At 41.5% G+C, this 12,339-nt stretch overlaps 1 long non-coding RNA gene across 1 annotated transcript in view; it reads left to right on the top strand.

Annotated features, from left to right (window-relative positions):
- Positions 1–10,838, top strand: part of LOC134551799 (uncharacterized) — a 44,074-nt gene extending 33,236 nt beyond the window's left edge. Inside the window, exons 3-4 of the long non-coding RNA XR_010080692.1 lie at positions 7,535–7,597; positions 8,317–10,838. This is a non-coding gene — a long non-coding RNA (uncharacterized LOC134551799). The remainder of the gene's footprint in view (positions 1–7,534; positions 7,598–8,316) is intronic.
- Positions 10,839–12,339: the final 1,501 nt, after the last annotated feature.

Raw genomic sequence — 12,339 nt, 5'->3', positions numbered from 1 at the left:
TTCAGACACTGGCTATAGTTTGTGTGAAGGACAAGCCAGAAGCTCTCCCATTCTGGCCTGGGAAAATCCTAAGGAGGAATCCAAACAATCCTTGGGAGGTAAAAAACCGTTAGCAGGTGGTGTTTTTCTAACTTGTTTACTGGCAAGGATGTTTACAGAGAGGTGTAGGCTCTGAATGACCAATCATATTCATTGTACTGAAGTACTGTATGAAAAGAGGGTTTGGAAGAATGAAGATCGCTCTCACTTGCTGTAAGCTGAGAGTCATGTTGTTATCATGATGCTGTCCTTAAAACAATAACAACACAGGATGACAGCTAAATCTTGACTTATATGATGTATTTTCTTTCACTAGAGAAGAAAGATCCCAGCTTCTCTCAAGGTGGTGGTCACCAGAACCTAATGCTCTGGAAAAATAACACTTCATCCTAACAGAAAAAACCCATAAGGCTATTGCTCTGCTCTTCATGAAGGACAGCGTGTTTGGGCACCCATCTCTAACCCTTGTTCTCTAACACTGTAAGATGTACGGTGCATGGTCTGTGTCATTGTTTTCTCATTACAGCTACCTGCCTATTAACATAATCCTTTTATTGTCATTACATTGACAAATTACATGCTGGGTGCTGTTGCACACTCCAGGAAGGCAGTTTTCCTTCCAGTCATGGCATTTGCTCCTCCAGGATGACCGGCAGGGCTTGCCTGGAAGGGACGGAGTCACACCTGGCAAAGCCAGGGGTGTCCTGTCTCACCACACTTTTGTGCTTTTATTTATAGGTTCCGTGTCCTTTTCCTGAAACACCAAGTCTTTCTCCTGGTGTATGTGGGTTGTTTTATTGTTTTTTTAAATTTTTAAGTTTAGCCAATATTCAGGGAACTCAGACCTAACTTTAGTCTGGTACTGAAATTTTCGCATTTACTTGATGGGTGTGGTTTTGAGCACTTGTTTGATGGGTGACTTTGCCATATCCTAGTGCTGTCAGGGTGCCAGTCAAGTCTCCGGTTAGGGAGTAAACTCAGAGGGTGCAGCAGTGCAGACCCTGAATGAAACCTGTGTTATCCAAAGGGCCTTACCCCACAGAGCTGTGGAGACCAGGTATCTACCTTGGTGTCTTGTGAAGATATCGGTTGTTTCAGCCTGGCTAAGATCTGAACACATTCTGTTATTTAAGCAGACTTCAAAGAATGTAGGCCAATTAATTGACCTGGGCTGCAAACCTTTATTTTTGATGTAGGTAGATATATTTTGGCTGTGCTGATACATCGTCTAGAGAACATGTAAATGGCGTTTGTGGCATGAATCTTGCCTGGTGCTGCCACTCAAGGAGGTGATGATGACTAATGAGATGGTCAAGTTGCCATCTGTCTTTTGGTGGCTTTACTGTCTCATGTGTTCTGTAGGGCAACATTGACTCTGGGCAGCAAGCAAGGAGGAGGAACTTCCTCAATGCTGCCAAACCGTATGAGTTATGCTGGACACAGCAGTATCAGGGGGTGACTCACAGGATGGTGTGTCAGCTGTGTGACCTTCTGAGCTGGAGCCTGGAGCCAGCTGGAGATCACTGATCAGCTCCCTCAAGATAATTCACGCTTTCTTTGTTACTGTCATGCAGTCTCTTCAGTGCTATGGCTGCTGGCATCTGCATATCCCAAATCAGCTGATGAAGCACTTGACTGCTGGTAGTCCTCTCAGTCCTTTAGCAGAGCTTGAGTACTGAAATAAATGTGGAGGGTAGGGACAAGATTCACCTGCAGATCTCTTCCACTTGGCCTGTGTAAGAGCTCCTGGGATGATTTAGTATATTAAAAAATGCAAGTGGTTAAACACACTACCCATATTATTGCAAATGCTTTCCAGATAGAAGACATTGCATTTATGTAAGTATTTATATAATACTACGGCTATGGTATTATGGCCTCTTTTATCCCACACCTTTGTCAGAGCAGGAAAACCTTGCTTTGTGCAGTTGTGGCACTCTCAGGTTGCTGAAAACCCTTGCTTCATTTATCTTCAGCTCCTTGGACGTGCTGAGGGCTGCCAGCCAGGCTGCGAGGTGAGATTGGTCATGGCAGTCTCTTCCAGCAGCAGCTGGGGAGGATGTTTTTGTGAGCTGGCCACGCAGCACAGGTACACAGGCCTAGGCTGTGCACACCTGAGAACACAGAGGGGGAACCTTGCATGCACCTGTTTTAATCTCTAGGGTCTAGAGATGAATATCTGAATATCTGCGTGGGTTCACAGTGAGCGTGTCAGTCCTGCACACGGGAAGGCTGCCCAGAAGTGTGGAGATGTGCCAGCAACTCTTATTTCAAGTGCTTGGATAGGTCACGGCTGTGCTGTGACTGACTGACTGAGCAGCGCGCCTCCTCCCCTGCATATCCTCCCTGTGTCTGATCCACACCGCCCTGGGCATGCAGGAAATCCTTTCCACTGAGTCACAGGAGGGATCCTGTTGTGTAACGCAGGGCTCGCAATCCATCATGGCTTCAACACAGGATTAGGACAACATCCACACTTTTCCTAAACTAATCTTCAAGTATGCTGGTGGGGCTGGGACAGCCAGCCTCCACGGGGATGTCCCTGACAGTGTAAAGGGAATTAAAGGGACACTGAAGCTCCTCTTTGCAAGGATAAGCAACAGCCACAGAACTTGCCAGGGAGAGCCAGCAGGCTCCAGGTCGCAGCTGCTTCCCATCACTTCCATTTCCTGGATAATTGTGTTCATTTCTTTCCAGATTTTCCTTGCCTGGGAACTCAGTAACATCTGTTCCTCCAGGTTTCATCAAAGATGAACTTCCTCATGGCAGAAAAGGCTTTTAGAAGTTGTTTTGTCTTTTTTTTTCTGGTTTTGTTCTCAGAGCAGTGGCTTCAAGTGAGGTTTATGTCTAAAGGACAGTTATAAAAACGATAAGCTTGCCCTGCCTCTGCATTTGGATTTTTGCTAAACAGTTTCTGTTCTGACTTGCTCATTGTTCTTGACCAGCTCCAAATGCCCCTCTTCCCACTGTTTGGGGAGCTCCAAATGCCCCTCTTCCCACTGTTTGGGGAGCTCCAAATGCTCCTGTTCCCACTGTTCAGGACGTTCCAAATGCCCCTGTTCCCACTGTTCAGGGCAGTAGACAGGGTGCTGGTGACTGTGTCTGTGCCAGGAGCCCTGCTCCCATGTGCTGCCTCGTGTCACACAAATGCTGGACAGATTGGCAGTGCCACTGCAACATACTGTGCTACCACCAGTTCTGCTGGGGATTCACAAAATGCAAAGGTATGTTCAATCTTATGCAGTAATAGGAGTTAAAAAACCAAAAAAGTTACAACAATGATAATAAACAGATTCTTTTCTTAGTAAAAAACACCTCTTTAAATGGCTGCTTGTGTGTGTAAGCCTGCACTAAGGGTTTTGGATTTTATTTAGTGGAATGTGGCATAGTTCATCTCTATAGGATCATTTATGGAACTTAGAATATTTTTAAATTATTTTTTTCTTTTCATAAACCCCAAACTATTTAGCTTTGTTAAGAATGCTTACCTCATGATTACCTGTAGCATCATTCCTCATCACTTTTCTCATCTCGTTATTATCATAGGGTTAAAAAAGTATGTAATTCTTTAGGAAAGACGAGTAAAGCAATTAAGAATCATTTTATTCTCATGCAGCCCAATTCTAAAGCATTTCAAGCACTGAGGTGTTAGTGCCTCAGTGGACAGCCTTGTGACACCTGTGAGGAAGGCATTGATATAAATGACCTCTCTCTTGGGCCATGGCATGGCCTTTGCACACAGGCAGGTGTGACCCAGTGGACTCACTGTTCCCAGGAGATCCTTCTCTGCTCCAGAGAGAGTGCCCTGACATCCTTCTGCCCACTCTGCTTCGAGGTAATGTGTAACAGAAGCCTGATCTTTTGGGAATAATCTTCTCCATCCACTTGCAGCTCTGATCTGAAAGCCTCCGAGAGCTGAAGGTTAAACAGTTCAAGTTCTGGCTGGAAGATGCAGCTGACTTTCTACGTGAACTCTGAAACAGGCACTCAAAGGTTACACCTGTAACATCGTGGCACAGCTGCCTCTTACTCATGCCCTTGAACTGAGAGGACCAGGAGGTAACAGAGGTGTGGAGAAACCAGCTCTGTCCTGCCATGGGCAGGCTGAAGCCAGTCTGCTCTGCTGCTGCTCTCCTTGGAGCACAGCATTCCCAATATGGAGTTTCAGCAGTACTCAGCTTCAAAACTGGTCTGTGACTGTCTGTCTGGGTGACAGCCACCTGGTGACTGTACTGCTCCTGCCTTCATCTCATGTATATGATGTTCTTCCAGTTTTTAAGATGGAGGTCTCAATGTGCCAATAAATGTGGCCTAGACATGAGAGGTATGCAGGAGACAGAAATAAGCCAGCAGAAAAGCACAGCTGTAATGCTATTAAAGGTGCTCATTCTTTTTCTCCTCCTTGTAATGTTTATTTGGCAGCTTTGGAGCCAATTCTGTGCAATCTGTTTGGGGATACAAAAAAAGGCTACCAAAAAGGCTTTTTTCAGAACTACTATGTGGGAAGAGCACTGTTCCTCAGGGTTTTGTTTTTCCATACAAGCACTTGTCCTGAGCCAGACTGAAAGCCATGCAGGTGGAGTGTGCCAGGCATCCAGAGCCTGGCCAGTCCCCAGGAAGTGATCAGCACCATTCCATCACACAGATCCTCCTGCTTGTCCTGAAGTACAGGGTCATTGGACTGAGCTGGTGGATGTTTCAGCTCATTACCTTCATAAGTTAATGGTTCTTGTTACTCAAATTATTACTGAGATGTAAATTAACCTTTTCCCTCTTATCTGTTAAATAAAGGGTATAATCTTTATATTCAGGATGTTTCTAGAAGATTATTACTCACTAGCACGTGGTTTGATTGATTAGTTCCAGTTCTAGCAATCATTAACAACTACAGGTAGTTTAAGAATTACTTCTTATTTCAGAGGGTGGAATTTATTTGGCTTTACACCGAGGTAGCTTCAGTAAGCCCTGCTAAGCAGTTACCTTTCTCTTTAATCATACTTCTGTGTAAAAAGGCAATACATTTCACTGCTTGTGCTTTTTCAACTCTGAATTTCACCTTCACTGTGAAGGAAACATGTTGACATATCAAACAATGTAACTAACAGGAAAAGCAGAACAAAATGAGTCACTATTTAGGCTATTTTATTTTCCTTTTAGATTCCCTATTAGAGTATGTCAATCAAAAGACAGAAATACAACTTAAAAGGTAGATAAGCAGAAGAAAAACTTGCAGAAATGTGCAAGGTGAGATAAACTGTTAGAAGAATTGCATGAAAATACACATAATGAAAGTGCAAGGAATGAAACAAATGCAACTTTGTGATGAAATATGACTAATAGGGCACGTGCCTTCCTGTCTTGAGAGTTTGTAACTGCTGCAGTCATGATACAGTAAGTCAAAGCTGGGGAGGAAAGAGAAAGGTGGCTGCATGCTGTTTTCCTAACCATAAATACATGAATAATTACATGTATCTGTTCTACATGCCTTCTGGCCCAAAATACTCAATATAGTTCACTTTTTATTTGTTGTCCTAAAGTATTTTTAGCAGAAAATATCCTCTCTACCACAGCTGGGCTGGTGAACTGTACCACTGTTCTCTAACTCTGTTTTAGCAGAGCTGATCCTCAAGTATCCAATGAGATTTAGTCAAACACAGCACACATAGCAAACAGCCTGAAGATAAAACAAAAATTCCTATTGAATGGACCATAGTAGGGCCTATTAGATTTGTTCTCAAATTAGGCCCATGATGTCTTGAGTGATTAGTGTAGGGTATTACAAGGTTAACTTCTGTGTAAGTATATGGCAGAATAAGAGATGTTCTAGTAACTCCAGAATTTATATTTCCTAAAATCAGTATAATCATATTATTCAGATAGGCAACTGGTTTGGCTTTATGCCTTATTATAGGGGTTTCTAATTGCCCAAAGCTCTGTTTGTTGATCAAGGCATCAGACAAAACTTTATCTGAATATTCCAAATATCCAAGCAAGTGATCATGGTTTTAAAACTGCCTGTGACAGGAAGGCTGTGAAGTCTGTTATCTGACAACATCCCTTTCCTGTGGTGCAAGGCCAAGTGTACAGAGAGAAACAAAACTATCAGCATTTCTTGGCTACTGCTCTTTCTTTGAGCACTTCTACCTCATGTTAATTCAAAGCACCTCAAGACATGTTTCACAGCCTTATTATGTGAAACTCCTCTTTCTCAAAGCAGAGAATGATGATCTGCCAATTTGTAACCCAGCTTGTTTCACTTCTGTTTTACACCGTGACCCAGTTCAATAGCTGTCTCAGGACAACTGTGAGGGAGTGACAAGCCATGGCATGTGGGAATGAGTGATGTTGATGAACCAGAGTTCATGTAATGTTAGGAACACACCAATTTCCACATCACAACCCAGTCAGTTGAGGTAAAAACCAAAATAATTTGGTCTAATACTGCTATCAAAAGTATGATGAGGCCTAAAAATACAATTTAAAAGGCAGAGTTTCTTGTCTTGTATGTTTTCCTATCAGCTTCTGACTTCAGAGACCGTTGTTTCACACCCTGTATGAAAAGATGGAGCATTATAGAACAGGTAAAGATGATGTGATGAAATTCTGTGACAGCAGTTAACATTACTGAGGTACAAATCTTTGGCTTCCACAGGTGTTTCAAATGCATCAAAAATACCATACAAAATTTTTGAATGTCTTTCTTCTTGGAATTTAGGATGAACGTAAAAGTGTTTAAGCGGTAGACTAGTTATTAGCAAAAACATTTATTTAATCCAGGTTATTTTACAACCTTGATTGCTCTGCTTTTTAAATCTTGGAATTCAGTTTTGCAGATCTTCAGTCTCCTGGCCTACTGTTGTGGAACCGTTCAAAAATCCTTGGATAAACATTAAATACCCTTGGAGTGTGGTGGTACACCATGTGCTACTGGGAAGTGCTGCTGGTCTTTCTCCTTTTCACCTCCCTAAGAAAGTTACATGTTTATAAAGAGAGAATTATATGCGGGGGAAGGAGGGAAATCTTTCAAGGTTACATCCTTCAAGAACTTAAAAACTTGTCTGTTTTCGCATTGGTCTTTATGGGACTTTTTGTTTTTGAGTAAACAGGAGACTTAAACATTCTTGCAGCTTGGAAGGAGACTGACAACTCACAGCAGTTGCAAAGGTAGGCTGAGGACTCAATCACCTTAAGTGTACATTCCTCTTCCCTCAGTGCAGCAACAGAAATGAGAGGGTGCCAAAAATATCAGGGCAGAAAAAAACATGTGGTTTTGCTGATTAGTTTGCCATTTCAGAGGCAGTGGGATTTTGTTGATGCTGGCCTTATACCCTGTACCCAATCAGAGTGGTTTCTATGTATTACAGAGGAGCCTTTAGGGAAGTGGAAGACTTTTAAACTACTTGGACTACCACTTATGATGAGACAGTTTCCATTACAGTCTGACTGCTTGTTTTGCTTGCTTCATTTTACCTTGTTTTGTTTTGTTTCTCTGCAGCTTGAGAAGCCCTCCCTTTAAGACTGGAGGTTTTGTCAAGCTTAAGCTTCTACATGGCCACAGGTATTTGTGAAAGGGTAAATCCAGGACTTTTCCTTCATGGGACAGTTTAATGGGATGCACTTCTATGCTTTGGCCTGAAAGCTTGCACCTCTCCAAGGGTCTTTTTAATGCGCTGAAATTCAGAGCTGAAAGCAACCAGCTTAGGACAAGGGGAGGATGCAGCACACACTGGCTTCTTCATTGCTTCAGAGCTGGGGTGGCACATGCAGATCATGGAATGGGTTTGTGTTGGAAGGGACCTTAAAGATCATATCATTCCAAACCCCTTCCATGGAGAGGGCCAACTTTCACCAGACCAGGTTGTTCCAAGCACCATCCAACTTGGCCTTGAACACCTTCAGGGATGCGGCAGCCACAGCTTCTCTGGGCAACCTGTGCCAGGGCCTCATCAGCCTCACCAATGAAGAATTTCTTCCTAATATTTAATCCGAACCTGCTCTCTATCAGTTTGAAGCCATTCCCCTTGTCATGGCACTGCATTTCCTTATCAAAAGTCCCTCCCCATCTTTCCTTAGGGACCTTTAGGTGCCTAATAAGGTGTTAATGGTCAGCCCAAGTGCTCCGACCTGCGCCAAATGCCAGCGCCAATTTCCCATGTCTGCTCTCAAGAGCAGTGAGACATGAGCCCGTGGGCTCCCCTGAGCTCCCTCATGCATGCTCATCTCAGGCATATGATGGGGCAGTTGATGTTGTCACTTGTTTCTTTTCGCTTGCACAAGGTTACCAAGGCTAATATTTCAGGACTGGGAATACAAACAGAAGATCCAAATTCGCTCCTGCTCCTTGGGCTCCTGTGATATCAAGACTGCAGTTTAAGAGAAGTTATCAGAATTAAGCATTGAATGTGATTGTGGGTGGAATGCATTGGGTATGTAACAGTATAATTTATGTATACTGTAGTACAAATAACATGCAGTGTGCTGGGTGCAGCACAGCTCCTCTGTTAGCTTCTGAAGGTGTATGCTCTGACGTGTGAAGAATTTTACATCTGAAAAATGATGTGACTGAGAATGAGCATGAGGAATGATGGTGTTGTCTCCCCAACCAAGATGAAAGGAAGCAGGTTAACAAATCGAGTAATAGGAAAAAATTGTGCCAGTCTTTGCAGGTCATCCTCAATAACTCTTCTTGTTTGATTTGCTTGCTCTTGTTATATATGCTAGAACAGATCATATGTTGTCTATTAACCATGCTAGGAATGTCCCAGGCCCCTGCAGTCTTTTTTCATATCAGTCTCGGAAAATCCTCCAAATATTCTTCCCTTTGAATTAATCCCTGACTGCCTCTGTTTGCCTGGAATGTGAGTGATATGAACTGAGCTCTTGACTCATCGATGCACTATGCAGGGAGGGCATTTTTGATTTTATTTTTATTGCTTGTCACTTGAGGTCACTCCCTCAACCATTACTTTCCGGTTAAATAAATCCTCTGAATGTTTTCCTCCTTGTTGGATTTCTGAGCTATGATGCCCAAACATTTGAACATTCATTTTCTTGGATTAAATAGTAACTATTTACTGCTTATGCTTCTATGCTCAGAGGAAGCTGTTCTTTATCCTCTGTACAATCCAACGGGAATGTTTCTTGTGACTGAGCACCTTTCCCTTGAATCAATATAAAAATGTTACCCAAAGGTGCAGCAGGTTAACCTCACAGAAGAAAAGAGTATTCTTAGGAACTGTTGCTGGAATGGGTAGAAATACTTGAATAGATAATAGTAGTCTCTGGTCCTTAGTTCTCTTTTGGAAAGCATTACCCCACAACAAATGAAATGGAGCCAACATAACCATTTAAAATAGAAAAGTAAACAGTTCATGTCGTAGTCAAGATAATCCTTAATTTCTGCTGCTTATCTGAGATCTGCTCTGCTGATCTGATGGGAGGATTTAACCTTCCTGAAAGCTGTTATCAGTGTATGTGCTTGAACTGGGAAGACCTCTTTCCACCTGCTTTTCAGAGCCCTTTCTCCTAGGAGATTAATGCTGCTGTGCTCCTTTTAGAAAGGAAAACCTCTGAAATATAGATTATTTTTAGAGAGCTATACTAGGAATATTTTGCTACAATACAGCTTAAGGAAAATACTTAAAAAATAATGCCTATTTAAAAGATCTTTTTTTTTTCTTTCCTGAAGAACCTTGTTGTCTTAAATTCAAATAATTTTTGTCTTGTGAAAGAACATGTATAGTTGTGGAAATTAAAAAGAGAATATTTGGGTTATGGTTACTGCTGGTTGTGTAACCAACTCAAAATAAAAGCTATGGGGAATTTTAATTTCAAATTTCTTTGCTCTGTGTGGAAACCATTTTGTAATTTTCTGTTTCTCTTGGGATACTGTGTGAAACACAGAATGGCAGAGCAGATGGCGTGTCTTCTCTTTCCAAAGAGACGAGTAATATCACTCTGTTCAAAGGAGAAGTCTAAAGGCAGTATCACTGGGATATGGGAAAGCCCAGTCTAACATCTGGAGCAATACAAAAATCAGTGTCAGTTTAACAGGTTTAATGTACAGTGCTTTTCCCAAGCAAATGGTTGTGGGTTTGATGCTATTTTTACTACATTTCTTATGGCTGATTTTAAATTTAAAAAAAAAAAAAAAGTCTGTCTTTAGATTAAGACTCTCTGGTGTACCTGTGCCAGTGGGAGGAGGGAAGAGAATCAGTGGGTAAAATGTCTCAGGCTTAGTCATAGTAGGAGCAAGGAGTAATGGCCTGAATTATGCAGCAAAAGTTCTCAGAATAGCGAGTGAGTCACTATTGGCCTTGAACTTTCTGGATCTGAAACTATATTTATCATTTTGCATTGTTCCCAAGCTGTGTATTTGTAGTCCCACACACAGAGCAGCTTGCATTTTCTGCCCTCACGAGCTAAAACACAGACAGGGTAATTTCCAGGGAGAGAAGTGGAAGATCAATTTCTTTAGGTGAATATTAAGAAAAGCTTTAAGGAAGAATACCTGCAGTGGAGACAACTAATGTACTGATGTGAAGGCAATACTAAAAGGTTAAATAAAGGAATAAGGCAACAGCGTACAAAGTGAAAAAAAATAGAGAAAAGGAGTAAAATCATATAGTTCCTGTAGGGTCAAGTATCATGGGGTGCTGTTTTGAGAGGCAAATATTTTTGTGAATGTATTTTTGTGAATTTCTTTTTCTTTTCCTTCTCACCACCTTATTTGCAACGTTCTGAACAGAAACCAGAGCACTGAAAGATCCAGATCATTACATATTTCATTCTTCCACTTCTTCTCCTCCTACAGCTTCAAGAGATGAAGTTTTTCATTTTCAGCTTAGACAAGTTTTTGCACCAGGTTGTGGCTAAACAGCTGGCTTAGAAAAGAGTGCAGCTGTCACACTGGCAAACCACCTTGGCAGTAAAATCCAGAGTCTTGTAGTGTCTGCAGAAATATGTGTTCAATTAGTGACCAAATGCACATTCTGGAAGAGACAGCACTTGCTGTCTCTGGTCTTGGAGCAGAAGACTCTGTAGAAAGAATGGAAAAGGTGCTTGAGAGACTTCTATCTTTAGAGTATTTTACATAATGTAATTTTAAAAACGAGAAATATTTTTATTGGACGGCAGGATAAAAGACGCAGTATTGGCTTGCCAAAAAGGACTTAACAAATGGAAATCCAAAATTAGTTCCAGGAAATATAATAGGTAACGTAATAAGTACATGAGAACTGCAGGTACTTTGCATTTTTGTATGTGAAGTTACTGCAGCACAGGATTACACATCCCACACTGGTATTTCAAGTTTCCTTGATCAGTGGGAAGAAAAACCATTGATTTTTTTGTTTTGTTTTGTTTTGTTTTGTTTGTTTGTTTGTTTGTTTTGTTTTGTTTTTGTTTTTTTCTGGAGGCTCATTTTATAGGCATGGATTATCAACTATCTTTATATCTTCTTCCCAAAACCCTCATGGCTGTTGTGACAATTTATTAGCATAGGGAACTCCTGTGGGTATTTGTGCTGCTGGGTAAGTAGAAGCACAAGGCAAGACTATTCTCCATGTCTATTTGTAGTTCTCTCAGAGTGAAAAATGGGTAACAGCACCCTTTCTGATTTATGGGGGTCTTTAAGCACAATTTACTATGCCTAGAGAGCTGAAACTTTCAATCTGGGGGGTGGTGGAAAACAAAGTATCAGTACCTTCAGAGTAAAACACTTCCAATAAAGTGTGCAGCAAGATCATAACTCAGAATTGCAGCTTTTCCACCCCCACCTCTGCCAAATATAATAAACATGCCAGATGAAATAAACCTCAATGCATGGGGAAACTGTTTAAAAGGAAATTTAGCAGTAATAAACTCACAGCTCCACAAGTATTTACATTTTTGCTCTGAAAATTAAGATTCCTAAACTGAGAAGGCTAGGGACAATTAAAATACTGGTTTGCATGTTGGCATTACTGAGGAAGTAGGATGACAAGAAATCTCCTACTGTTACCCATAATGGATACAATTTGCTGATATAGATTTGTACTCATCTAGGACAAATTTAGCAGTTGGTGATGTGAGCAAAGTTTCACCAAGTAACTGCAAAATCTGTGACTTCCATAATGCTATATCCTGACAGCTGTGACAGAAGCGTAAGTGTATATAAAGAGCGATGTTTACACCTTGTACTGAAACCCTGCAGTTATTTCCTGCAACTCTTTGCTACTCTTTTGCCTTTAGGGCTTCACAACCATGGGTCAATAGTTCCCAAACTGGGACCTGTAAGTGAGCAGCAGCAAAATTTCCACA

Source organism: Prinia subflava, chromosome 6, assembly GCF_021018805.1.
Source record: "Prinia subflava isolate CZ2003 ecotype Zambia chromosome 6, Cam_Psub_1.2, whole genome shotgun sequence".
NCBI lineage: Eukaryota > Metazoa > Chordata > Aves > Passeriformes > Cisticolidae > Prinia > Prinia subflava.
The sequence above is the reverse complement of the archived record's forward strand: the minus strand, read 5'-3'. Positions and strand labels throughout refer to the sequence as shown.